At 34.9% G+C, this 27,481-nt stretch overlaps 1 protein-coding gene across 3 annotated transcripts in view; it reads left to right on the plus strand.

The window, feature by feature from the left end:
* LOC141450711 (zwei Ig domain protein zig-8-like) overlaps positions 1-27,481 on the plus strand; it is a 480,655-nt gene that overhangs the window by 110,693 nt on the left and 342,481 nt on the right. Inside the window, exons 1-3 of one of the 3 annotated variants that reach the window (XM_074121413.1) lie at positions 16,109-16,260; positions 16,383-16,497; positions 17,039-17,200. The exons of 1 other annotated variant lie outside the window; for it this stretch is intronic. The gene's annotated coding sequence lies outside the window, so the exon portion shown is untranslated. Of the gene's footprint in view, positions 1-16,108; positions 16,261-16,382; positions 16,498-17,038; positions 17,201-27,481 lie in introns of those variants that run through there. One more of the 3 variants, XM_074121412.1, reaches the window with a different exon arrangement.

A 27,481-nucleotide genomic window follows, 5' to 3' on the forward strand; every position in this document is an offset into this window, starting at 1 on the left:
ATCCTGGGAAATTCTATTTAAAGATTAGGGAACCGGATAACAGCGGAAAGCTAAATTTAAAGAATAATGCACACCACAAAGGGACGTCCTTAAATTCCCCCTAAACGTGGAAAAAAGTATTTAGTCTTATTGCCCTGAAGTAGGCCAAGTCCATAGGTCGAAAGCTCGGCACCAAAAAGTAAATATCATGACTGAAATTGGCATTTATTTTTTCACCCCTTTTGAAATAATGAATCAGTCTCCAAAAAATAAAATGAACAGTAATTTCAGGACAGCAAATTGTCCTTATCTACCCAGTTATACAGGATAAAGTGAACTCTCTTTAGGAGATAATAAGGCTACTTTTCATTTTACTCTACCTAGAATTGATGACTGATTAGAACGAACTCCTTCTCTAAAAAAAGTAGGTGTCATCAGGCCGCTGATACTCTACGTCTGTAGTACTAACATCAAGCAACTCTTGACAACTCAGAACGAGTTCCTCAAACTTGCGACTGAACACAAAAGACCTACATCCATTGAAAGTCTTCCAAAAATCCTAGAAAATTCTTTTATCCAAAGTTGTTTAACAAAATTTCTCTAGATCGAGGTCTTCAGGGCCGGTGTTTACTCTACGCCTGGAGCCTGACCTATAATAGTAACATCAAGCAACTCAAGACAACTCAGAACGAATTCCTCAAACTTGCGACTCATCAGAAATGACTATCTCCTCAAAAAGGAGGAGATATCCTTCCTCCTTATTCCTAGTACATCTCTTCATTCAAAACCATCTATCAAAATTTCTCTTCACTCCAGATTGCCATCCTAACCAACTCTACGATCAATTCATTCCGTATAAACGCCACAACTAACTCTCCATTAAAATTCATGTCAAGCTGTAGGTTTTCTCATCCCTTAATCTTCATATAATAGCGTCTCAAGTAAGACTACGTGTGACTATGTGTTGCGTCCTATGTAAGACTCAAACCATCGTGAACAGTTTTGTCTTAAAGACTCTCCTTAAAAGAAATGATAAAACGCAAAATAACGAGCGGTTACAAAAAGGAAATAAATTATATTAAACCGGATATGTTCCCCTAAGTGCTGACGTACTCTACAATCACTCTTGCCAACATTTCTGGTTCTAGTGTTGAAAAATAAAAAAAAAATAAAAAAACAAGAGACAAAGAGAATGGGGTTGTTATAAGTAGGAACAGTAGCGCCATCTTTAGTGTTTTGCCAAAAAGGGCGGGAAAGAGCTCCTACACTCGTGCTACCATGTGACTACTAGACATCTACACTTTTCTAGGTTTCCAAGTGAATCTATGGAGTTGGCGGGGGTTTCACACAAGTTGAGAAAGACAGAGAGAGAGGAAGAGAGATTGCAGTTATTTGCTAACTTAGTGAATGTTGACAATTTGCCAACTTTACGCACATTCTCCTCCTCTTAAGTGCACACCTAAAACACTCGCAGATAAATGAAACTATGAGGGCGGTATATAAATGTATATGGTTATGTTTGTGACAACTTCCTGGCCACTTTCAACAGGTGATAAATTATACACAAAAAAATAAAATAATCAGCTTAAACTATGCTACACACTTACAAACCTACATACCTAGCTGTTCAAGGTTACACGAGGTGTGGCTACAAGTTTTAACGAGGTATTTTGGCGAGGTTTAAAACTGCAAGAAAAGTGACTGTACGAGGTATGACTATTAAATAACGAGACTATTGCTGTAAAACATTTTATTTTAAATTTATACATATTGTAACAAAGTTGACCGGAGCCAGGGAAGAAAGAACTAGATTGTTCTGGGAGTTGAGTGACCAAAGTCTATAACGGTTCACCACTGTGTAAACAAAAGGCCAGACTTTACCTGAGCCGGAGAAGAAAGGGCTAGATTGTTCAGGGAGTTTAGTGACCGGTCCACCACTGTGTAAAAGCCAAAGGAGCGGCCCCCAGTTGGAGTGGAGGAGTCACAGTTGGAGTCAGTGAGTTTGAGAGAGTCAGTGTTGCGGAGTGCTTTAAGAGTTAGCCAGTTAGGCGGTTAGTCAGTTAGTGAGTAGAGCTTTGTTAGTGCAGTGCGGACCAGTGGTCAGTCGTGGAACAGTTTTGTGGCGTTACGTCGTGAGTAAGTAACAGTAAACTGTTGTGACTGTTGTATATGGTAACTGTAATGAATAGCGTTAGTTGCTAGTAAATGTTCATGTTAGTAATGTTAATGTGTTAATAAATCAGACTACTTATAAGTTTAGCGAGTTTTATTATTTATCAAACCCACACTTATTAAATTAACTAGTGGTAGTTAAAATATTTATAATTTTTTTTTTAAGTTAATTATTTGTTTAACGCCATTTAAAATGCAAAGACCAAAATTATAAAACCAATGATTTACATTTAGAGACTTGCTTTACATATTTCATTGTTATTATTATTAATAACTAACTCTGGCCGTTATTAGAGACAAAAATATTTGAATTATGAAATTTTTCATCTTTGAAGATGTCACCAAAAAATGAGCTCGCGTGCCAGCACTGACATATAGGTTCGCCATCACTGGTTTAGTTTTAACTATTTCTACGAAAATCTTTAAATAAATAAATGTAAACGATTGAAGTGATACTTCCGGTTGAACTGGCAATCGATTTAGTGATCTAGCGAACCTCAAAACAGATATTTCCAGTCGATCATATGATTAGAAAGTCGATCGAGTTGTGCAGATAAATTGTGTTGATCCAAGAAATAAGTGCATTTGTGTGAGTAAATTTCCTTCAAAATAAATTTAATATAAAGAGATAGCTCTTAGAAGAAAGTAAAGCTAGCTATGTTTCATTTTTTTAAATAAAGCTAAATGTTATTTGCTGAGGAAGCGGACAGACAGACAATAACCTCTAAATAACTTCCGTCCCTGTTGGTTAAATCAAGTTATACTATCGAATGAGATGGTTGGCTTCCGGTCGTTACGTAAACATTCTCTCTTTCTCTCTCTCTATCCTGGGCTGCCCGATTTTACGGAAAAGCTTCAGTCTCTAGAAGCTTTTGTTCCGGTAGTGTCTGTAATGACCACTTCCTTTTTTTTTGACCTCTCTTTCCGTTTATAGGAATTCAAGTTTGGGGCAAACCCCCGCCTCCACAAGCTAGTTTTCTCTCACCACAATTCTCTCATAAATCGCTTTCTCTTACTTGCAGCAAAATAATGCGATCGCGTTAAATTTTCCGCTGCAATCAAGTTTTTCATCTTGAAAAATATCAGTATTAGGGATTTGCAGAGGTTAACAGTCAGAAAAACCAATATTTGGTTGTTACAAGAAAGAGAAGGATATTTCGGAACCTACGGGGTGGGGGAATATACTCCTTTGAAGGGGTAAGGTATTTCAAATATTTGGGTTCAGTGTTAACCTCTAAAAACGATGTAAAAGAAGATATTGCTGGGGCGAATGGCTGCTGGAAATAGTTTCTTATTGGCTCTTCAAACGGTGTTTAGAAGTAAAAAAAAATTGTGTCAAGAGCAGCCAAAAATAAGGCTTTCTTAAGACAGTGCTGAGGCCGATTTTCACCTATGGCTCGGAAACGTGGTTTTTGACCTGAGCAGATGAGCAAAGGATACGGTAGGTGGGAAAGGAAAATATTAAGGAGAATATTTGGACCTGTGTGAGGACAGAGGAACGCTTCAGAATCTCAGGACGAACCAGAAGTGGCTGAAATGTGTTTGGTGAGCCTGATATTGTGTTCTTGCATAAAAGGCAGGAAGACTGCGATGGTTGGGACACATACTATACACCGGAATGGAGGATATAAGAGCCTCAAAGAAAGCAATGTATGGGCATCCTGGCGGGAGAAGGCCCCGAGGCAGACCACAAGGCTGAGATGGCTGAGGGACGTGGAGGATGATTTGGAGGCGGTCGGCCCTGTAAGGTTGGAGAACGGCTACGAGAGACCGTGAACGGTGGGAAAGCTGTTGTGGCTTAGGTCCAGGCTCTTCATGGGTTGAGATGTCCAGGGAGTAGTAGTTGTAGTATTAGGGATTCGCAAAAGTGGTTTTTTTAAAGAATAATCTGTAGGTCTGTGAGTGCTAACCTTCCAAAAAAAAAAAAAAAAAAAAAGGAAAGCTTGCAGGAAAATAAAAACTTTAAATTTTCTTTTAGAACCCCCCCCCCTCCAGTGACTCGAATTGAAAACTTAATGCTGAGCTTTCAGCTTGAAATAGTTGCGTCATGCTCATTTTTACGATGAACTCACGCTAAACGAAATTAAGAGTAAATAGCGGAAATATAAGTTCCCGGCACCGTCTAAAAGATTTTTAATTTGTCAACACCACTCACATACACATCAATTTTTTGGGCCTCAGGGAAAAATACTTCCGGCTTAAATACATCCGGTGAAAAAAAATCAAAATGGAAAATCTGCTCGATGTGATTAATAAACGGAACAGGAAGTAAAATAAACAGTTCAACACAAAGATAATTGGATTGGAATATTTTAATAATTAAATAGAAATGTCCTACAAGCAAAACAATACTCTTACAAATGAAATACAAAATTTCAATAGAAATCTTATTTTATTTTCAAAATCTTAAGCTTTCTTAACAATCAAACTGAATATACATTTGAATATAGGTTTTTTTTAAAAAAAAGAGTAAACCTTTATTTCAACAAACTATGGCTAGAGAAAACAAGGGAGCCGGGAATATTGCTGAGGGAAATGAAGGAATATTGTGGGCTATACACGTACTTCCCGTGCACTACAACCTTCCGCTTTAATCTATTCTACAAACATAGTTTGCTAAAATGTAATTTGCATAGATAGATAGTAATTTCAGCTAAGTGTACTCTGTGCGGTCGTTTTTACTTATGTAGTAATTCTATAACATTACATTCTGCATAATTTTATTTAAATAAAGACGTTTTATTTATAAAAAAAAGAAGAAATATTAATAATTCAGATCTAATTAAATATAATCTCGATGGAAAAGGGGATTTTAGAGAAATGATCTTCTCTCTGTGTGTGATTTGTTTGTAAGGGTGAGGGTCTAGCTCACTTTTTAATAATTATTCCAAATCTAGGATCCTAATTTTCATCAGAATTCAATAAATAACTGTTACAGAAGAAGTTTATAAATGTCAAGTTTACAAATGGTATCAAATCTAGTTTTTGTTTTTGGCGTTTATTTGAGCCACAATCAGCGCGTCGGCGCTATAAGTAACAATGATAATGAAGCAAACTAGTGGAGAAGTTACCGCAGTGGAAACACTCCCAAAACATTAGATGGTTAGTCCATTTTCTTCACTTGAGAGGAGATCACGTGGCCAGACTGTCTCTTAAGGCGTCTTGTCCCGGGTTATCAGGAAGAGTTCTTGAAGAAAGATTTTGAGCAAGAGGATTGCAGGCTGAAGTGGGACTTTTCTCCATGATTTTTGGAGGGAAAAAAAGGAATGCTAAAGTCAGTATGTATAGTCCAGGTTAGGGGACCTCATAAAATGGAGCGTTTACAATAGTTTGAAGTATTTTAGATTGAAGGAGATTGAATCCTTTGGAGATTGGAGCGTTTGGTTGAACCCTACAGCTCTATTCCATACTGTGCTACAATCAGCGCGTTGGCGCTATAAGTAACAATAATAATAGAATAACAAATGAAGCAATCGAGTGGAGAAGTTACCGCAGTGGTAATACTCCCAAAACATTAGATGGTTAGTCCCTCTCTTCACTAGAGAGGAGATCCCAAGGCCCACACTGTCTCTTAAGACGTCTTGTCCCGGGTTATCAGGAAGAGTTCTTGAAGAAAGATTTTGAGCTAGAAATTGCAGGCTGAAGTGGGACTTTTCTCCATGATTTTTGGAGGAAAAAAAGGAATGCGTAGAAAGTGTATTTTAGGGATAAAACGGGGAAATCCCAAAAACTGGTCCGTAAATGGAGGTGGCCGCTAGTGAGAGTGCCCCTTTATGGGAGGCTTGACTGTAGAAGTAAAAATCAGTGAACAGGATTCAAGATTGGTGAGGAATGGGTCAAATAAAAACAACAACTCGTCTTTTTGCCAACGTTTCGACAAATATATTGTCCTCTTCAGGGCGTGGCTATGCGGGTTGGTTGAGTTACAAAAAGAGAACGTATCAATTAGTCTTTTGTTGTTCCAGAGAGAGTTCAGATCTATCGTCTAAGAGTCTTTTTAAGTAGTCGATAGCGTCTGTTTAGTTCTGTTCTTTCAATTTCTAGAGTGGGGCTGGTAACAAATCTTACAAAATTAATTCCGAGCACCTGATCCAGAATCCATCTAATTTGAATTTTCACTTACCTGTAGCAAAAAGAAAAAATCATTAATTTTCAGATTTACGCGAACTGTAGAAAATGTGGAATAGTTTTAATACTTAAGACAAGATTATTTCAAAAAGAAATAGTGCAAATAAGAAAAAGGAAGTTGTCTATGAAGTTCATCTTCCTTCCTCTTACCATTCTATATAACAGAAAGCAGTGCGCTCTCGTGTCGAATTCTAGGACTTCCAGTCTTCACCCAGAAGTATCTTTTTGTCTAATTCACACGTTTAGAGTTAAAACTTTGGGAATAGTAGTGGAACAAAGTCGTGCGGGTGTTCGCATCTCATAATTTTTGGTTTTACTTTTGTTTAGTAAAAATACATAATTTTATTTTCCAAACAAGAGAAAAGCTTCTCTTTAATTAGACTTGGGTGGGGGGATTTTTTTTTGCTGCTAATTACTGACGAGCCAAAATAATGAAGCAAGCGGCGATGGTGTTGCCCTCTAGGAGCTGGCCTCTTTATTATTCTTTTACGAAGAAGGGGAATTCCGTTAATTAAAACAACACAGTAATATTTTATTTTTTTAAAGTCTTGTTTGTATCTATCCAAGAGATGATTAGAACTTTAAATTTTTGATTAAAGGAAAAAAAATATAAGCTCACAAAGTTCTAATGTCCTGAGCTAGTGCGTTCCAGTTATTTTGGACTCAATTTCTTTCTAAGAACTAGTTTTTACAAAATAAGCGGACTGGCGTCACAGTAGCCGAGCGGGTTAAGAGACTAGACCCGCAAAGCTAATATGTATTGTTGGTTAGTGGGTTCGATTCCCCAAGTCTAGGCCTTGGATTTTTTATTCAATGGTTAATATGAGAAATTTACAGTAAAGTATTGTAACGAAGTTGACCTGGCCAGAGAAGAAAGGCCTAGATTGTTCTAGGGGTTGAGCGACCAAAGTCGGTAACATGCCGCCACTGTGTGAACAAAAGGCCGGTCTCTACCTGAGCCGAAAAAGAAAGGCCTAGATTGTTCTAGGGGTTGAGCGACCAAAGTCGGTAACAGGCCGACACTGTGTAAACAAAAGGCCGGTCTCTACCTGAGCCAGAGGAGAAAGGGCTAGATTGTTGTAGGAGTTTAGTGACCGTAGCCTGTAACGGACCACCGCTGTGTAAAAGCCAGCTAAGAGAAAGGCTCCAGTTGGGGTGGTGGCAGTATGTGTTTTCCCAGCCAGTGATTGACAGGTAGGAGTGAGACAGACAATTAGAGGAGGCGGCCCCAGTTGGGGTGGTGGCAGTATGTGTTTTCCAGCCAATGAGCGGCAGGTGGGAGCAGGACAGGCGGAGTTGGAGTGTGACAAAAGGTTGGAGGTGGGCGGCCCCAGTTGGGGTGGTGGCAGTATGTGTTTTCCTCAGCCAATGAGCGGCCGGTGGGCGTGAGCAGACGGAGTGGGGCAGTCGCAGTTAAAGGGAGGCAGTCACAGCTGGAGAAGACAGTTTTAATCAAGTCTTTGAGTGAGTTTTGAGAAGTTAGTTTTGGAGAGACACATTGGAAGTGATTGAAATACTGACTCTTTGAGAGAGTCAGTGCTGCGGAGTGCTTCGGAGTTAGCCAGTTAGGCGGTTAGTCAGTTAGTGAGTAGAGCTGTGTTAGTGCAGCTGAGACTAGTGCAATTCGGTGCAGTGCGGACCAGTGGTCAGTCGTGGAACAGTTTTGTGGCGTTACGTTGTGAGTAAGTAAAAGTAAACTATTGGGACTGTTGTAAATGGTAACTGTAATGAATAGCGTTAGTTATTAGTAAATGTTAATGTGAGTAATGTTAATGTGCTAATAAATCAGGTTATTACTTACAAATTTAGCGAGTTTTATTATTTAATTAAACCCACATATTAAATTAACTAGTGGCAGGCATTAGTTATAGTTGTGAAGCTTTTAGTAATAGATAGGAAAAACTTTACAGTATGTTTGCTAGTCGCCTCCGTCCACGACACCTAATTTAGTAATTGGACGTTAAGCCCGCCTGAAAAAATAGGCAATTACTTTACTTTACATTTAATTAAAAAAATAAATGGACATGATTTGAAAAGAGTTTGTCTTTAAAACAAATTCTACGAAGTACATTATTACGAAAAAAAGATAAAAGATTAAAAGTGAAGACTAATAATAAGTAATAAGTCTTTCCTGAGAAAAAAATCGACTTTTGAAAAAATAAATAAATTAAGTAATATCAAGACGGAATAAAATAAGAAAATAATTTACTGTCATGGAGCGGCAAATTTATTTACAATACTTTGTTTACATATGGGAAGAAAAATAAACTTTAATAAATAAAAATTGAGGTTTCATACGCGGCGCTTATGTACACTCAACCACTGAGTACAGAGTTAAAAGATAATATATTTATGTACAACATTTTAGAGAAAATATTTAACAAATAAACCTCAGCTTGATGAAGGTAGCGGGATTTAAACATTTTTTTAAAAAAATTTATTGCTAGAAATGGCCAAGAAAAGGGCAGTAAAGTGGTGCTATCTAGCAAGTTATTTTTGGACCTTCATTTTATTTCTGAATTTCTTTGTTCCGAAATTGGTTGTAGATAATACAAAAGCGAGAAACTTAAAAGCTTGCTCTGCTATTCAAAAATGTTACATTAAAAATTTAAGCACTGTACTTGATTGTTAAAATTTAAGAAAAAAAAAGTATTATGCTAAAAAGTTTTTAACGCTTACAAAACTTTGATTAGAAATGCTTTATAATAATTGTCAACTTCAGGCTTGCCCTTAGAAATTTCATAAGTTTCATGTTATTAAACTTCTTGAAATTATTATTGCAACAATAGTTGGAGGCTGCTAAAAATAGATTTTAGCCTTCAACTCCTAAGGCCAGATTTTCAGGTGGAATATTGTGTACAGTTAATTGATTTTATAATTTGTTAAATAAAATGCTTAAAATACTTTAATAAATGTTTAAATAATTTAATTAAAATTAATTAATAAATACTGCCGCTGGGTAGTATCCTTCCCCCCTCTACACAAAATACACATCAGACATGCCTCCACATACTCGTGAAGATAAATATACTTACTGGAGGTTAGTCGCTATTTAGTGAAGGTATTAAATATGGACCATTCAAGATTTCCCCGAGTAATCGCGGAAGAAGTTCTAAGGCTGGGAGTATCTTGGGCTGGGGATTGGACCACTTTAGCTGCACAGACTGGAGTTGCCCTTAGTTTTGATAGGTCTGAAAGAGAAGTTCTTAATTTAAAACTCCAATCTATCGTGGCTCGCCTAAAAGAGAATTTTAATCTTAAGCAAATTGAAAGGGCGCAGGCTTCACATCGGTACACTACTTATAAGCTGTTAAATCATGAAGTTAGGTGCGCGGATTTGAGCGATAGTGGTGAGGTGTGCAGTAGTATTGAAGTGGTGCGATGGGTGATCAGGCTGAGGGGAGAACTGCTGAATCTCAACTATAAACCTTATAACCCTGATGGTCAGGGAGAATGTTCCCTCTGTAATTATAGGGTTCAGGAGGATACTTTTCACTTTGTAGCGGTCTGTCCTATCCTCGCCTCTTATCGTCTAGAAGTTTTTGGCGAAAGATTTCTCTCATTTGATTTTTTTATATCTCTCTTAAATGGCCCAAACTGGAATAATCTGATTAGATATGTGGTTGGTGCATGGAAGTACAGGAGGATGCTCAATAGTGAATACAGCTGCTGTTGATATAAAATGATGGTCTGATCTTTGAAAACCTCAGTTACATAATTTCTAATTATTTATAATTTCTGATTTATTTTTGATGTTTAATTTATTTTTTTTCTAATTTCCCAGTAAAGTCAGCATTATTTTAGAGAGTATTGTGTATTGCTTTGTAAACTATTTATTTATAAGTTAGGATATTGAATTCTGAATGACTTGCTGATTTGTTGATTATTTATTATTATTATTATTAGGTATTCTTTGGCTATTCATTCATTTAAAAAAAAAAAAAATTTTCTCACTAGTTTAAAGAAAAAAGAAAAGAAAAGAAAGAGGTCTGTTTATTTCATATTCACAACAACACAAAATTGTTTACAATTACAATTATTAAAAATGTATAATTTTAGTTTATTTGTACTTACGTATATAATTTTATTTATATTCAAAACCAAACCCCGGCAGACGGATTTCCATGCCGTAATAAGTTTTTGTTTTTTTATTTTTATAAATTAAAATGTATTATGTATTTTGAGTTTTTCAATAAAACTTTATTATTATTATTATACTTACTGGAGGTTTAGCCATACTCAGCTACAAATACCCGCCCTACTTCAGCTTCATAGTTACAACCTACGAACATAGTTACTTAAAATAGAATCCTGTGCAAAGAAGTGGCATATTAAAATGAACCCCACAGAAATACTAGCATTTGCACGTTTTCTCTACGGCGGTGTTCCAGTCTTCTACCTTGCACATACTTGGGCTCTTCTTAGGCAGACACTTCTCTCTCTTAGAACCTTAAACATTACAAAACTTAAAGGACAACTAATGACAAAACGTGCGAAACTGTTTTACAGGCTACTTGGACGACGCTCCAAGGAACGATTGATATACAATAGTATCCTCAATCCTAATTGGACAAAACTTACGGACTGTACAGAGAAATTCCAATCAAAACTACTGCCGGCAGATAGTTGACGCTCCTTTCTACGGTGAATAACCTCACTCTTCCTCACGAACGACCTCAACATTCCAGTCGTACTTCGCAAGCTCCATAATGCTGTATCTACTTGCTCTGAATCCCGTCCAGTAGAGTCTCTTATCTCCACTGATATTCCTGAAAACTCAGCACGCCGACTGAATGGGCCCGACACTTCCTTCAGATCTAAAGATCATTATCTTCATCGACATCCTGAAGAGAGCCGCTACCATTGGGTAGTTTCTCTCCTCCTGTTTATCAGGCACCATTTAAAACTATAACGTTTATAGGATGAAAAAATAATTGCCATTTCAGGGCTAGTTTACAAAGTAATATTTTACAACATTACAGGGTTGGTGTGTCTTCTGTCTTGTCTGTTCATGGACTTCATGAACAGACAAGACAGAAGACACACCAACCCTGTAATGTTGTAAAATATTACTTTGTAAACTAGCCCTGAAGATGACCTAGTCCCTAGGTCGAAAGCTCGGCAGGATAAATGTATCATGACTGAAATGGCAATTAGTTTTTCATCCTATTGAAACTATGAATCAGTCACCAAAAAGAATGCACAACTACATATAACGTTTATCTTTACTCATTGTTCATATATAATTGTGATTGTAATTTACTAAAAAAATCTATTTAAAAAAAATGCTTTATTACATTTATGTAAGACGGTTTTTGAAACAGATTTTATTATTCTGTAAAGAATACAATTTTATAAATAAATTATTACAAAACATTACAAAGAAATATAATATGATACATAAATAATTAAAACAATATAATAACTGTAAAGAATAATTAAATTACTAGTTTTTACCGTCACCGAACACTATAAACACACTAATGTACTACATGTGTAAATGTAAACACACCAAAGTAACGCTAAACCTTCCCAGACTGTAACCTAACATTCAGGTTGCGTAGAGTTGCCGTCAGCACCCTCTGATGGCACCTTTACACATATTTTATTACAACATATTTTCAGACAAAGTGTTTTAAATTGCACACAGAACAATGATTAGTAATGAACAAAAATATGATAAGATAGGTTTAGCTGAAAGTGTTTTAGAATGTTTTTCCACATTTTCACCACGAAAATCTGCATCAGACTTTCTTTTTTTAACTAGTAATGAAACCTCTAAACCTAAATGCTAATAATTTTCTTTCATAGAAATACAATAAACTATTATTCTGTTTATTAAACAATAGGCTTTGGAACAGGCTCCAATTGGAAAAATTGAAAACACCTGGGTGTGATACCTGGATACTTCACTGTCTTTCATAATCGTATTCAATAAATCACCTGAGAAGTTATGAAAATATTGGGCGATCTGAGTAGAAATACTAAGGTTTTCATTAATATCCCACTAACAAAACAAGTTAAGCCCATTGCTGAATAACTCCTCTCCTATTCGGAAGTCCTTCTAAACAATGCCCGCATTAAAACAATTGAACGTTTCAGAGAAAAAAGGAAAAACAAACGTTCTGTACGAATCTGTACCCTTTCTACTCAAACAGCTTCCATACTTGACTATCCTCTGCTGTTATCCGTAGCCAAAAAAAAAAAAAAAAATCACCCAATCAGATCTCATACAGATTACTCCACAACCAATCCAATAGCTCTTATTTACTTGATCAGTTACTGTACCAAATTCCTACTGCCAACAACAGATTATCCCACATATTCAATCTGCCATACTTGAAAAGTTCCTATCTTCAAAACATACCTGCCCGGAAATGATACAGCTTACCAATCAAGTGTTCTCTAACGATATTCATATATTTTATTAAAAAAAACGTTAAACATTCATCATTAGAATATTTGGAAAACAAAATGTCCAAATTTTAAGTAATATTTATCCAGTATTTTATAGTATGAGTTTGATATTAAGATCCCTATTTTATATTTTGTGTATTTTATAATTTTTATTTTGACTACTTTTAAAATATTTCATTACATTATTTTACATTGTTCTATTTCGCTTTTTGCTAATTTACTATTATGCAAATTTAAAAAAAAGGCCATTGCCCATGTGTGAGTCTAAATAAATAATTATATGAAAAGATCGGCAGGGAAATTCAGAAGATATAAAGTAAGGAACAAGGACATTAAAAATAAACAGCCACAGAAATAGAGCTGTATCATCTTCTTCTTCTTCTTCTTCTTCTTAAACAGCGCTACAACTCATGAAGAGTCTTGGCCTCCTCCTCAAGACGAGCCCGTCCAGGCGTCTCTTTCCTGCGCAGCCGCTCTCCAGTTGCGCGGTATCCAAGCATTGCCAAAGCATCTCTTGCCACACAGTCCTGCCATCGCGTTCTTGGTCTGCCTGCCCTCCTGAGACTTTGTTCGTTGCCCTCCAAAAATTTTTTTTTTGGGTATTTCTTCATCCCTCCCCATCCTTGCCACGTGCCCTGCCGAGTTTCTATAATTTTAGCGATATCCGGTTCCTTGAACAAAGCACATACTTCCCGGTTTTTGAAATAGAGTTGTATATGAAATAGAAATAAAGTTATTATAATGGTTTGTACACCTACCTTGAGTAGATGAATATCGAATACCAAGGCAGATTTGGACGGGGAGATAGAAGGAAGAAGGAAAAAGGGAAGGCCTAGGATAAGGCGGGTAGAAGGAGATAGGGAGGCCATGTTCGGGTATGGTCTCGCGGTATCCGATGTTCAAGGTAGAAACATGGAGAAATCAGCTTGAGTCCAGTGGACCTTATGTAACGTAGTCTCGCTCTTAATCATTGTAATGATACAGCTTCTTCTTTAGTGCCATAAAACACAGTATATTAGTGTGGGAGTACGATCTAAAAAAAAAGAGAATGAAAAAGAGTTCTAATTTTGGGTCAGTAATTTTGAATGTAATCAACAGTTTAGAAATTAGTAGTAATTAATAACTGAAAAGTTAATGATTAATAAAGTTTTCCTTTTGAGTAAATAGTGCTACTTTATTCCTGTGGAAGTTCTGATTGTTGAATTTATGGGAAAGCCTTTATTGAGAGACTGAATTGTGAATTAAGTTTAACGTGCTTAACGTATAAACAAGGTGCTTTTTTTTTTGGTTTTTGTTTTAAAGTTTCTAATAAATTGTCACGGACAAGTTTTGAGCTTATTTTACAATTTACATATATTATTTACTTTATCCTTTAGTGTCAGAACAAAATATGATTCCGGATCATCAATTCGGATTTCGGAGACATCACTCAACTTCTCACCAGGTGCTTCGTGTTGTAGACACTATTGCTACCTCCCTCGAGCGAAAGCAGTATTGCCCGAGTGTTTTCCTTGACGTCGCTCAGGCGTTCGACAGGGTGTGGCACGAGGGACTACTGTTTAAGCTGAGGGAGATTCTTCCTCATATTTACTACCTCATCCTCAAATCTTACCTAAAAGATCGATATTTCAGAGTCAACTGTGGAGCAGCAGACTCTGATATCCGTCTAGCTCGAGCTGGTGTTCCTCAGGGCAGTGTCCTAGGTCCTATTCTTTACTCCTTGTATACAGCAGACATACCTCAACATCCAAATACTATCCTCTCCACCTTTGCTGACGATACTGCTATCTTATCTTCACATTCCGATCCCCTTATCGCTACACGAACTCTACAAACACACATCAACCACTTACAGGACTGGCTTTTCAAATGGAGAATCAAAACCAACGTTACGAAGTCTAAGTTTATAGTATTTACTCTCAGACGGAAAATCCTACCTCCTGTCATCTTGAACCAAACTCCTATACCAGCTGTGGACAAAGTACGTTACCTTGGACTGCACCTAGACAAACGGTTGACATGGAATCCCCATACTAGACTGAAAAGACAAGAAACTAACCAACGCTACAAACTTCTCGCCAGACTACTTGACAAACGTTCGAAACTTAACCTACATAACAAAAGACTCTTATATCTAATGTTACTGCGACCCATTTGGTCATACGGCATCGAAGTATGGGGATCGACTAAGCGTTCCAACTCACTACGCCTCCAGACATTACAGACCAAAAAATACTTCGAAAACTTCTTAACGCTCCGTTCTATGTATCTAACCTCACACTATCCATAATGACCTCAAAATTCCTTTCATTACAGATCTTGCTAACACTCGTTTCTTCAAATTTCATTCCTCTCTACAGCAGCTCATCCTAACCCTCTCATAGAACACCTATCTTCCTCCACATTACCAGGTAATCCTCTAAGGAGATTGAAGAGAAGATGGCCTCGTGATCTTCTCTTATCTTAAGCACGTTACTGGAGTGGCACCACTGGGTGCCTTCTCCAATCATGATTTCCCGTTATTTCTTTTCTCTTTCACCGTATTTGCTTGTTGCAACAACTGTTGCAGTGGTAAATTGCAATAAAAGATTTAAAAAAAAAAAACATATATTATTTATTAATATGAAAAGCAGAAAAAAATTGAAATCTCTGTAATATATAAAAAGAAATCCAAACTGATCTTTTTACAGTAGACTGATCATGCATTCAGTCAAATAAAATTAACAATACTTTCAGTCTGAAACTTTTTTATTACTAATGCTTTCGAATATGTAAGTGTTAAGTAATACAAAAGTTTAAAATCTATTAACAGTATATAACAAAAAACAGTTCAATAGTTCGTAATAGTTGTTACTCCATGTTTTTTTTTTTAAAATATATTTTTTCCTCAAAATTATTTATTATTTTCTCAATTTTATTGAGCTATACACTTTCATCTAAAAGTTTCATTCCAAATAAAATAATACCTAAATGAAGGTGTTAGGTTCGATGAAACAAAAAAATAAAATAAAAAATTATAGCGATGATTACAGAATTTTGTAAAGAAGTATAACAGTCTTGGTTTTATCTTTAAAGATTTAAAACTAAGCTGGAACTCGTGAAGATTAGCAACTTATTAATGAATAAAATAATTTGAGAGTTAAAGTTTGGTTAAATTTTATCATTTTAAATAAGTGTTACTGAATAAATAAATTCTTAAGGGCTTAGCTCCCTCAAGATCCGCTGTTGTGAAAAGTAAAATATTTAAAAACAATTTTAGTACATAAATTTATTAACAATTTTTAAGTAAGTAAAAAAAAATTTAGTAAAAAATATGTTATACGTCGAATTTGAACTCATTAAAACGCAATTGATATTACACAAGCTTAGGAATGAATGCAATAGAGGTCTCTATTGTCAAATATTACTAAGTTAAAATTATAGGAGTAGGGATTTCATTATGGTGAGACGTTCCTAATTCACATGTGGCCTAAGAGGTTATGATAGAATGTGGTATTTGCCAAGTGTTAAACTTAGATCTTAACAAAGTGCTCTAAATAAGTAAATTGTGTAGTTACTATTTTGGTAAGCAGACATAAAGCATAATGAATTACGTTTACAAAACAGAAAAACCAAAAAAATTCAAAAAATGTGCAACTTGTTTACTTGTTTCTGTAGAGTTTCAATAATTTTTGTTTCCAAAATAGGGGAAAAAAGGCAAATGAATTGGAATAAGTTTGTGAAATCTTTGGAGATTTAAATCAAAACTGGAATGTAAATCAAAGTTGTGTTTCGGAGTAAGTAATGTGATTCTGAATTCATGTGAGTACATATACACACGTTTCATAAATTCGTGTCTGTTCTTTTGTTAACCCACCAATGATAGAATTACCAAAGTACATTATCTAAAGGTTCCTTTGTAAAATTCAAAAGGTTCAGGTTTTTTTCTTTTTTTAAAGAAAAACTAGAATATAAAGCCCTAGTTAATCTGAATTAGATGATGGAAAAAGTTTGAGGTTAGGATGCTTCAAATATGTAACTGTGTTTTTTCAATAAAAATTAAAAAAAAAGAAAAAGCTACTTGGCACATAACTTTTCACCTCATACATATCATTTTGAGTTTGCCCAGTTCTAATTTCGTATTGTTTTCAAATGTTAAAGAACAATTGGGCGAATATGATTGTTTTCATTAGTTTGTGCTTACAGAAAATTATGTGCACTAAACTATATCTCATTAGGAAACCTAAGAAAATCAAGGTAAAAGTAAAGAATAACTGTAAAATTAAAAGTTCCAAATTTCAATGAAAATATAGAGATATAATAACATAGAGGTTGTACTAAACGTTGTCGTTTGTGTGTTTAGCTTGAAGTTTGCGATAAACAACTCGATTTATAAAGAAGTATCTGAGAGGTTACAAAATCGATAAAAATCAGCTGAAAACAGAACTGAGAATTTGTGAAATCCTGAATTATATGCCAAGTTGATGAATGTTTCAGCTGAAGATTGAAATGCTTACTATTCCTCGTAAGTAGAGCAATTTATAAATGAACTTTTTTTTTTTAGCTCGCAAGTATGGTACTTAAAAAAGTACGATATAGTCACAAGTGAAGTTGTGCAGCATACGTAGGTTCAGTTATCCTCTGCTTTATTGCTAGTGATCTCTTGTGATTTAAGATTACAGAAAAAAAGCTCTACTGTCACTGTGTCATGGACACGGCCGTGTGTTGTACGTGAATACGTTTACGTAACGGGTTATATATTTTATATAAAATATTTTTATTTATGTATTTAGGATGAAATCAAGGAACCTAATAATTAATGTGTTACAATATAACTTTATTAATTATAGGTCTGTTATACGAAAAGTACGACACAAATGGCGTACAAGATACATTGAGATTTCTGGTAAACGTTAAATCAATATAGGTATTACCTAACGTTGTTGGAGAAGTTTCAATATAAGACAAATTGAACTCGCTGAGCATGAAGTCGGGCAATGAGCGGTTTTGTAAGACATCAACAATTAAAGTCTCCAACTATCATAATTGATGCAGTAAGATCAGGCTCGTAATCGGGTATAATTCTAGAGATGATTTTGGAATATTTTAACAACGATCGTAACATAAAGAGTTTAATTCCTGCTAACGCTGTGCCCGGATGGATATTCACACACCCGAGTACAATTTTGAAGATGCCATTGGCCTTTTTCGTTTACTCGACAGACATCACCAGCTTTTGCGTCTTTTATTTTCAAATAAATTTCCGAAATGTCAATGTTAACTCTATTACAATCAGTGAAAGCTATTGATGTTGCAATATATGGCGACTCCACCGGCTTTGCGACTTTTACCATTCGATTGTTCTTGTGAAGCCCTTTCCAATCGTATATGATCTCTGTATTTGGTTTTGGCTTTTCGACGGGTATAGACCGACATTATATATTTTTGATATTTTTTTATTCCAACACCTTATTATATTCACTGTCACTATTTTACACTAATGTTTTATATACAATCGATAGATTGAGACGACAGCTAACGATTAAAACATAAACGAACATCGTAGCTTCTCCGAGTCAAAAGTTATACTAATTGCAAATCTCGATACGCAGCAAAATTATCTCAAAATGGCGGCGCTTCCCCCTCCACCGCGCGCGCGATGCGTCACAGTCCTCGCTTATCGTAATGAATTCTTTGATCCTTTAGCTATCCAGTGGTCTAATTTAATTTTGGATGTAGACGATAGATTCGAAACTATAATGCCAAACTGTATCCCCCGATTTTGTTATCATTAGATTTTTTGTATTGCCACCATATGATTCAAATTTAAAGACGTATTCACGTCCAAAAAATGAAATAAGAAAATGACAAGTGGTGATAGTGAACAGATTATAAGGTTAATTGTTCTTAATCAAATAGTTTTAGAATAAGCTCTTCTTGAAAGATTAGATTATTGTCTCTAACAGAAGAAAAACACTGCGTAGACACTGTACACTCAACACAAAATACCTGTAATTATAAAAAAAATATATTATATATATAAAATTAATATAATATCGTAAAACTTTGTTTATATAGCAAGGATAATTCCGTAACTTCTTAATACACTGTCCATGAAAGTTACAGTCAAGCTTTTAGAAACACCTTTTAATTATTTATTAAAGTAATAAAACTTTAATGTGATAATACTTTTTACGTACTTAATTAATTATGTTATTTTTATGATATTTAGCTATAATTACAAAAGTTTTTCTTCATTAATCTAAGTTTTAAGAGAGAAAGTAAAAGAAAATTACTGCAGAATTAGTTTTTCCAAAAAATTTCCATTAGTTTTATAGTAATGACTGCTACACATGATCATGGTTTTTAAGTTTGTTTTTTTGCAAGTATTAATAAAATGAAGTCCTCATCTTGAAGAAAGTTTCTGTTATAGAAAGAAAACTATTAATTTGTGAAGAAATATGATTTTTCTTAAAAGTTCAACTTTTGTAATATTCAGATTACTTAAAACAAAGAAAGTTACATATTAGACTTTTCTATTGTCACCTAGAATCAGGGTAATCTTTGAATTAAACCAAAAATTCAACATAGAACTTATGACGTCAGTCACAAGAGCTAGCTCCCTGGTTTAATAGTTATTTATTTAACAAGTGTGGAAAGTAGTACTTTTCCTCACGCGAGGCAGGGTTTGCACCTCGCTTCGCTCGCGAGTGCAAATTGCCGAGTGTGAGGAAAATACTTTACACTAGAGTTAAATATTATATTTTTTCTGCAACCATTAGATTTATTAACTAAAAAAATTAAAAATTTCATTTTTACAGTCTACAAAAAGTAATTTATTTATTATAAACATTTATTGTTATATTACAATTATTTACATTACTTCGAATTTACTTCGAATTTTCTCGTTGAACTTATTACAACTTTTTTGAGGTATTTACATTTAATAATGTCCTTTTTTAATATAAGGAAATCATTTATTTAATATGTTGGTTGAATTTGTATTAATATTTCTATTCTTAATATGAATAATTTAGAAAACATTTTTCGTTCCATGATGATCACTAAATTGCAGTAAGTGCATTCATTCTGGAATATTCTTTTGAATTTTAAATTCAGTAAGGTATGTTTTTAAATTTTGAACCAATTGAATATTATCAACATTTTATAAATAAATATATTTACTAAAGTTTTTTAAATATTGTAAAAAATATTGGTCAATATATTCGTGCATATTTCATAACGTCACTTCATTGTTAATTTTCTAATTTGTAACTATTGTTGTGATTACAAACTTCAATTTAACTTCATGTTTTTAAAAAAAAAAATATGGTTACTTTATTATAGAATATTGAAACTTTCAGTTTGTTAAATTCTATGCAATGCATTTATTTAGTGGTTTCCAAGGTCATTAGCCTTTACCATAAAAATTACATAATTGTTTACATAAAGTGAAATTTTTGTATACAGAAAAGTGATTTATGCTATCTGTTAACTAAGTATAAGTTTTAAATTGTAAGTATTTTATTCTTTATTAAGTATTTTTTACTTCAAAGTTTTGTACTCACTAGATCATTTTCTATTGATGCAGCTGATCTACTTAATTAAATTTCTTGAAATTTCGAATTTATAATTTAAGATAGAAGATTCTTCGATATTATATATATTTATTATAATAAATAAATAAATAAATAACTTTATTGCTTATAAGTTTACAACTTTTTGCAATGAGTTGGTTAAACATAAATAAACTTCAGTGTACTACATTAAATGAATATAATGTAAAAAATAAAATAATAATATAAACATAAACAAAAATAAATGATACCTTTCACTAAAAATCATTGTTATTTCAATTTATTTTATTTTTATCTTAAATTAATAAACTCAACTGTGAATTTTACTTGAGCCCTAAAATAACACCTGCTTTTTGCCGCTTTTCCAAAGCTTGAGTTACAAAAAGGTACAAATTCTCTAACTCTAATTTAGAGTGGAAAGTCAGGAGAAAAACTATTTCCAATGTATATTTATTTAAATGCTGATACCTTAAGGGACGTGTCAGATTTAAACAAGGAACAGGTAAAACAGAGGTTTTCTGGCTTAAATTTAAATTTCCTCCCAATTATGAAAAAACTAGGAGATTTATTGCTAACAAGCCTTAACTGTACAAATAATCTTAAAACGGCAATGTTCATGTTAACACTAAGAAAGTGCTCCTCGATGCCTAAAGCACTTACTAACCTGTAGTGGAAGTTAAACCTGGAGTTCAGAACATTATTTACATCCTTACACAAAAGGTTATTCTGAAATGAAATTTTTAAATTGGTGAGGTTGTTCTTTAGTAGGACTGGATCTTGACTGTTCCAAATATCTATGGCACCGATGCTGTACAACATATTTTTTAAACGTGAACACCAATTGTAAGGAATATTTGTATTATTATTTTCCTGAACTAATTTTAAATAACAGATTTTCTGAATTTGATTATTAGGTAATGATAACAGTTTGTGCCAGAATTTATTACAAAAATAAAGATTTTTAGATAATATTTCACTTTCTGGGGCCATTGAAAGGTACTACTCTTCAATTTACTGGATCTTTTATATTCTATTATATTTAATTCATTTTTTGTTTAACCTTTATAGATTTCTGCAACACAACCAACCCGCATAGCCACGCCCTGAAGAGGACAATATATTTGTCGAAACGTTGGCAAAAAGACGAGTTGTTTTATTTGACCGATTCCTCGCAAATCTTCCATCCTAAGTTAACCTTTATAGATTAACCTTTTTTTTTTTAATAATACCTGCAAAACTTATCTGTTGACTTTTCAAAGAGAATTTTAGTGTTGGTTACTAAGTTTTCTAGCCCCTTTTATATTTATGGGGAAAACACATCTTATCCCCTTAAACTTATCCCATAAATGATTGATTTTTTGAGCTTGTTTTATCCTGCTTGGCAGTTCCTTTATTTCTTCCAGTGCACCCTTTTTGCTTTCTGTCCTCTGATTTTTTTTTTACTTAAGTAAAAACTGTTACTACAATTTGTTTTATTCCCAATTAGAGCTAAATCAGGTTTTTTTTCCCATAGAAGTTCTGAGAAGTGAGGAGAATTCTGTTCCCCTATTAGAGCTAAGTGAGATAACTCAACTCAACGTGATCACTTACCCAGGCTTTTTTTGGCAAGTTCTGAGAAGTGAGGAGGATTCTGTTTCTTGCAGATTCTGCTCCAACTGCTCTCTACTCTACTACTCTTACAGGGAACCAGAAATCGGGGAAATAGTCCTTAAATAAAAAGAAAAAAGAAAAAGAGTTTCAAAGGAGATTATCCCTTTCTCCAATACCTAATTTCTGCAAAGGCTCCTTACAGAAGTTCCAGGAAGAACAGGAGACCGACTTTTTTTAGGAATACTTTCTTGCTCCGTATTATTACATTTCTCGCTGATGTCCTTGTCACATTATATGAAGATGGTTTCCCTAAATTTTTTTTTAAAAAAAAAGCTTACTGGGGAATTTCAAGGAAGAATTAGGAGTTGGTAAGGGATATAACTTCCTAGCCAAAACACCTTACCACTCCATCGTTCTACCTACCATATTTGTGAAGATACTTCCTCAAAATTAAAAGAATCTAGGAAACTTCAATCCCCTGAAACAATGGGTAATTTTACATGGCTGTAGAAGTAACATCCATGAAGAACGGCAGTGCGGGATAACCATGGCCCCTACATCTTCCACAGCTTTTCACCATAAATTCTGAAGGGATCTTTTTCTTTTTTCAGCGATCAAAATGTCTCACTTTGAGAAGCATCACTGTACTGAATGACTTTTTTTATTTTTTTGAGGTTATATCGAAAACTGTTCGAATGATTTTTCTATGTACTTGGTACCTACAAGCACACATTAAAGTTTGTTATACCTACTTGAAACAATTTTTTAAGACGATTCTATTAAATATATGTACATATTTCTGTGTGAGAAGGAGTGTCTAGGTTTCCCTCTCAATCTACCGTTATGGTATCTAATAATGTTTTTTTCCAAAATGACGAGATATTTTTCTTCTCTTAGTGAATATATATTGCAAACAAGATCCTTAACTCTCATTTCAAGTATTTTTTTTGAGCGAAAATTGGTTTAAAAGAGGTTAGGTTAGAGGTATGGGACTACGCTGAACGGAAACATATGTTTTAATGTATACAGCTGGTTTGAAAGCGCATGCGCTACAAAAAAAAAAGTTCTAAGAACAACTAAAGGCATGCCGTGTACACCAAATGATCACAAAATGCAGTTGTAGCTCTTGATCTATAATCTAGTTTGTTTCTTGTAATAGTACTTTTAGATCATCTAAGTGGTACTATACATCTTAGCCCGACTTAAGCTCAGTACTCTTGAGTACTGAGTAAATCCGCTGAGAAGCTTGAAGTTATTCCATTGCCTCTTTTCATCAATATTCAGGCAGCGATTTTTCCTAGTCCATTTTCTTAGTATTATCACTGTTTAGGGATCCATCAATACTTTAACTTTTATTCTGAAACACAATTCTCAATGGAACTTTTATATCTAAATTGCAAACAAGAATTATTTATTAGAAAAATTGTAAAAAAAATTACAGTGGAAGTTAAAAGGTTTCGGTGTTTCGACACAAGGTGTAAAACCAAGTAATAATATTTTCACTTTTCTCTGGTGATGTGAAAAGCTAGACGGAGGAAAAATAATCTTATATCCAAGGAATATGCAATGATGTAGAATGGAAGATAGTACTTGAAAGCACTCGAAGGCAGGGCTTCCCAAAGCAAATAGGGAAACCTTATAAAGGAAGTGAGAAGGTGTTGGTGGAGAAGTTGGAGAATGGATAATGTATGCTGGCTACACTTGGAAAAGTGGAGTGGTCAGCAGGTCGACTCGTCAACCAGCTGTTATTCATTCTATATTCTCTGCAGAAGATATATTTTCAAATATGGGCACATCAACTATTAGATCTACTACGTTTCTCTTAAGACATGCTACAAAGAAAGTATTGGAATCTTGGGGGTGATATTCGATGCTGGGTTTTCACTGAATTTATCTGTCAATTGGTAGTTTTGAGTTCAAAGAAGTGGTCTGTGTCTTTGACTAAGAAATTAAAACCAGCAGCTCAAATCATACGAGGTCTGTAAATTAAGTAATGAGACTGATTTTTTTAAAAAAAATTTTATTCAAAAAGAATTACAATTCTATATTGTCACCTTCAAAAATAACTTCCTTCTATACAGCGCTGGAGACGTTTCTTCCACTCCTCATAGCAGTGCTCGAACTCCGATACTGGAATAGCCTTCACCTGTGGTTGGTTGGGTTGAGTGTTTTCGACTGTCCCAAAATGAGTTCCCTTGAGGTGATTTTTGTAACTTCGGGAAGAGAATAAAGGTCACAAGGACTCAAGTCAGGCGGTATAAGGAGGCTGGAGGAATGTTTTTACTGGCCAAAACAACTCGTTTAATCGAAATTGCTGTGTGTGACAAGGAGCATTATCGTGATGCAACACCCAACTTGTTCTTGATGTTTGGTCTCACACGAATGACCCTTTTTCTACCACAAGGTCAAACGGTGTCAATCAACACTTTTACCGAGAGGTTCTTGAAATACTTCGAAAAAGGGTCATTCGTGTGAGACCAAACATCAAGAACTTAGGTGTATGTTAGGTGTAACTCAGGTGTTTCACTTAGGTGCCACCAGGGACCGCCAACATCAGTCAATCAAAATTAAAACTTTTGCTGAATTTTTTAAGCATTCCTCGAATAGAGCTCCTAGGATTTTCTTCAAACTTGGTGTACTAGTTAAATAGGGATAGATCTTGGTAGTTTTTAACCCTTGAACCCATGATCTAACAGTATAGATATAGATTTTTAAATCATTTAAATTTATTGCCCAACAGAGGATAAAATTATGAATAGATTTAGTAGGTTTATTAATTATGTATAATGTTTTACTAATATTTGGTTTTCATAATGCGGTTAAGCACAATTGGATGGAATTTAATTAAGCTGTATTAATTTAAGTAAATTGAGTTTTTTTTTTATTGTTGTTATTAATACTTGAATTAGTATTGTATGAGAAGCTTTAAATATTTTATTTTAATTACTAGCATTTCTTAATTAAAAATTACTTTTCAATAAATCTGATCGTGCGACAGCATCCACAGTCATAGTGAAATCTTGTAGGCGAAAAAATGACGTTTAAAATGTAAATTGGCACCAATGTCAACAAATCAGCTTCACTCTACGGCGTTTCTTCATGTCCTCCAGGAGTTTTAATTCGGTGAGACTTCTCCTGGGAACGTGCTATGATCCAAATCTGGATGAAGCATGTGTAGATTACCTCAACATCCAAATACCATTCTTTCCACCTTCGCTGACGATACTGCAATCTTATCTCCTCATTCCGATCCACTTATCGCTACACGAACTCTACAAACACACATCAACCATTTACAGGACTGGCTTTTCAAATGGAGAATCAAAACCAACGTTACGAAAAGACATTTATAGTACGAGGTTCGTTTGAAAAGTCCGTGCAAAAATAAAAACTACTTAATTTTTTGGGGTAAACATTTTTTATTTTTCAACATAGTCTCCTTTTAGGCTTATACACTTCGTCCAACGCTGCTCTAGTTTGTTGATCCCTTCCCGAATAATAGGATTTGTCCAAGTCTGAAAAATAGCCATTCGTTTCTGCAATCACCTCCACGTTTGAATAAAATTTTTTTCCCGCCAGCCATTTCTTCATATTGGGGAACAAATAGTAGTCCGAGGGAGCCAAGTCTGGAGAATAGGGGGGATGTGAAACGAGTTGGAACCCTATTTCCATTAATTTTGCGACCACAACTGCTGAGGTGTGAGCTGGTGCGTTGTCGTGATGGAAAAGGTCGCTTTTTGGCGCAGATTCCCCCTTGGTAACCCATTGTTTAGATTGTTCTTTGGTCTCAGGAGTGTAGTGATGTATCCATGTTTCATCCACAGTGATGAAACGACGCCTAAAGTCCTGCGGATTCTTCTGGAACAGCTGCAAACCGTCCTTGCAACACTTCACACGATTTCGTTTTTGGTCAAGCGTGAGCAATCGCGGCACCCATCTTGCGGATAGCTTTGTCATGTCCAAATGTTGATGCAAAATATTATGTACCCGTTCATTCGAGATGCCCACAGCACTAGCAATCTCACGCACCTTCACTCTTCTGTCATCCATCACCATATCATGGATTTTATCAATGATTTCTGGAGTAGTAACCTCAACAGGGCGTCCAGAACGTTCAGCGTCACTTGTGCCCATATGGCCACTCCGAAAATTTTGAAACCACTTATAAACTGTTCTAATCGAAGGTGCAGAGTCACCATAATGTTTATCAAGCTTCACTTTAGTCTCCTCAGGCGTTTTGCCTTTCATAAAGTAGTGTTTAATCAACACACGAAATTCTTTTTCGTCCATTTTTTGAAAATCACTCGACTTCCTCGATTCAAACGAATGCCAAACCCAAAGAAATAGACCGATCTGGCTGAAACTTGGTGTGTGTTCTTCCAAGAGATGCTACTAACTAAACATAACCTCGATACGCGCCAGTAGTGCTATCTCTCTGACTTTGCACGGACTTTTCAAACGACCCTCATATTAGACGGAAAATCCTACCTACCATCTTCATGAACCAAACTCCTGCACCAACTGTGGACAAAAAGTACGCTACCTTGGACTGTACCTAGAAGCAAACGGTTGGACATGGAATGCCCCTTAGACTAGACTGGAAAAGACAAGAAACTAGCCCAACGCTACAAAACTTCTCGCCAGACTACTTGACCAACGATCTAAACTCAACCAACAAAACAAAAGACCTCTTATGTCTACTGATACTGCGACCTAATTTGGTCTTACGGCATCCGAAGTATGGGGGGATCGACTAAAAACGTTCCAACTCTTTCTACGCCTCCCCAGACATTACAGTCCAAAAAATACTTCTAAAACTTCTTAATGCTCCGTTAGGGGCACTATTTATACTTTGAGCCTAATAATAAAACACAGTAATTTGTCATTGAAAATGACTTTATTGTTTTTCAAAATATTCTCCTTTATGATCTGTACACTTCTGCATGCGTTCGAACCACTTCTCAAAGCATTTTTTCCATTCCGCTTGAGACATCTCCAAAACATGGTTTTTGTGAATGCATCAACGGCTTCCTCTGCCGACGAAAATTGTATTGTATCTAACCTCACTATCCATAATGATCTCACAAAATCCCTTTTTCATTACAGATCTTGCTAACACTCTTTTTCTCAAATTTCAATCCTCTACAGCAGCTCATCCTAGCCCTCTCATAGAATACCTGTCTTCCTCCACATTACCAGATAATCCTCTAAGGAGATTGAAGAGAAGATGACCCTCGTGATCTTCTCTTATCGTGAGAGCAAAGCACGTTACTGGAGTGACACCACTGGGTGCCTTCTCCAATCATGATTTCCCGTTATTTCTTTTTACCATATTTGCTTGTTGCAACAACCGTTGCAGTTGTAAATTCCAATAAAAGATTTTTTAAAAATTCTCATTTAAGGGTCTGTATAAGAAATATGCAATTAAAAAATTCCAAAATTGAAGAAAGAGGGTTGATTGAAACAGAATACATTCTTACCTTTTGCCAATTTTTCCTCACGAATTCAGAGTCCCCCTCCCCAAAAAAAAGTTCATTACTTGAATATTGTGGAAAAAGAAAATCTTGTCAGATGTTTTCACGTCCATGTGATGCCAAACTTTTTATTATTTTTTTCACTTTTTGCCACGGCCTACATAA

The sequence above is a fragment of the Rhodnius prolixus genome, unplaced genomic scaffold (genome assembly GCF_049639745.1).
Source record: "Rhodnius prolixus isolate KJV_2025 unplaced genomic scaffold, Rpr scaffold_8, whole genome shotgun sequence".
Taxonomy (NCBI): Eukaryota; Metazoa; Arthropoda; class Insecta; order Hemiptera; family Reduviidae; genus Rhodnius; species Rhodnius prolixus.